The 2,209-nt window shown below is 36.9% G+C and overlaps 1 pseudogene; it reads right to left on the bottom strand.

The window, feature by feature from the left end:
• Window positions 1-1,436: 1,436 nt before the first annotated feature.
• On the bottom strand, window positions 1,437-1,929 carry LOC122740518 (annotated as a pseudogene).
• Window positions 1,930-2,209: the final 280 nt, after the last annotated feature.

Below are 2,209 nucleotides of genomic sequence, written 5' to 3'. Positions count from 1 at the left end.
AATGACAAGCAGGATGAATTCAGAAAAACCTGGAAAGACTCATATGAATTGATGTATAGTGAAGTGAGGAGAACTGGGAGAATATTGTGTACAGTGGCAGCATTATTGTTCTATGAGCAATTGTGAATGACTGAACTACTATCAGCAATACAATGATCCAAGACAATCTGAAAGGACTAATGATGAAGCATGCTATCATCCTCCAGAGAAAGAACTGATGTTGATTGAGCACAGATTGAAGCATGCTCTTTTGCACTTTCTTTTTTTCTTACTTGTCTTTTTGTATGAAATGACTTATATGGTAATGTTTTATATAATTGCACACATATACCCTATATCTGGTTGCTTTAAGCCTTAGGTAGGAGGGTGGGTAGGGAGGAAGTGAATGAGAAATGGATAGAATTTGGAACTCAAAACTTTAAATAAATAAATGAATTAATGAATAAAAGAATACCCAAACAAATAGATAAATAAATGGATAGATAGATGATTGATAGATGAATGAATGAATGAAAAATAAATTTAACAAAATGAATGAATGAATGAAGGTACTCTAATGGTTTAGCTTTTGCTTCTCTTTTGCATCAGAACTCTCCACTACGTCCTGTCTATCTTGGGTAGCTTTGCATGGCATAGCTCATAGTTTTACTATGCTATGCAAGCCCCTCTGACATGACAAGGAAGTGATACAGGAGGGGTGCTAGCAAATAGGAGTAACTTAATAAACACTTTTTGATAGACTGTTAGTGTCATGTTACAGGTTATTGTAACAAAGTAGTGAAAGCAAACCCAAACATGACTTTAATATATATTCACCGAGGCCAGTTGAAAAATAATTTAACTGGCCATATCTCAGATATATAGTAAATATAACAGAGAACTCAATTTTTGTTATGTTTCCTTGAGCTGTTTTTTTTTTTTTCCTGATTCTGTGGTACATCCTTCCTGTTCTGGAGATTTTTGGTCTTATTATAGCTGCCAAAATTCTAACGCAAAAAGAAAAAGCCTTCATGTGAAAGTTGAAGAAAACATTTTCAGCATTAGATTGGCTTGAAAGCAGATTGCTCATTCTCATTGCAAGCAAAATATCTTACTTTAATATATTTATCAGTAAAGTTTCATATTAATTTATACTTTTTAGATTATGTGGGATGTGACTTTTTTAGGATTTATTTGATTGAGTTCAACTCAGTTCTTTCTGACCTTTTGATCATTCTTTGGGACTTCTTGTACCTTGGTTCACATTCAGAAATTGTATAAACTTCGATTTCTTATTGAAAGAATAATGTTGAAGTTAGCTTGTTATTTTGGAATTTGGGCAAGAGGAACAGTCTTCCCAGTAATGTTACAGAGAAAAATATGGAAAGAATGCTTCACTTTTTTTTTTTAACATTTTTTTCCCAAATTTTATTCAATATGAAACATCTGTACACTTTTTATTGAGGAGGTGGACCACGTCCACAACCAAATCCATGACCAAATCCACCTCTAAACGGGAATTCTGTTGCTGACCCAGCACCAGCCTTAGACTTCTTATCAGCACCAGGGGGAGCAGCACTTCGTCTGTATGTGTATCTGTCAGCTTCCCCACGAGTAAGCCAGGCAGGTCGCTCACCCTCCAGGCCTTTAGGCCTTGGCCTTCCTGTCTCAGGACGGCTTCTTCGGAGTGTGGCAGGCACAATCTCAAGGGCTGGTGAAGGTAATGCCCTCATTGGTTAGATACCAGTAGAAATGCCTCCATGCAAACTGCTCCTTAATGTATCCACGAGACTTTAGAGACTGCATAGCCTTCATTATATGGAGATTGGGCACATTCTTGTCTGCCAGCTCAGGGTGCTTTGGCATGTGAACATCGTTTTTGGCTACCATTACTCCCTCCTTAAAAAGGAGTTCGTAGATAGCAATTCGGTTTTTCTTGGACATCAACATCTCGGCGGCAGCGATGGGTTCTGCTCTAGACAGAGCCCTGGATGGAAAGGCAGAATGCTTCACTTTTAATATGCAAACAAAGAACCCACAGTGCATTAAAGAATACTATTAGCTTTTAAAAAGTAAGTGTTACACTTGGAGAATATTCTCTGACATTTGCCTTTCTCAAAAGCAACCTAGTTTTAGTGTACTCTGTGGGTATCCATCAAATTAAGATCATAGTTCTCTCTCACAAGTCTCTTTGGATATGTTTATTTTTAATCAAGTGCATTATTTCACG

This window comes from Dromiciops gliroides, chromosome 1 (assembly GCF_019393635.1).
Source record: "Dromiciops gliroides isolate mDroGli1 chromosome 1, mDroGli1.pri, whole genome shotgun sequence".
Lineage (NCBI taxonomy): Eukaryota > Metazoa > Chordata > Mammalia > Microbiotheria > Microbiotheriidae > Dromiciops > Dromiciops gliroides.
Note: the sequence above shows the minus strand (reverse complement) of the source record. Positions and strands in the feature narration are given on the sequence as shown.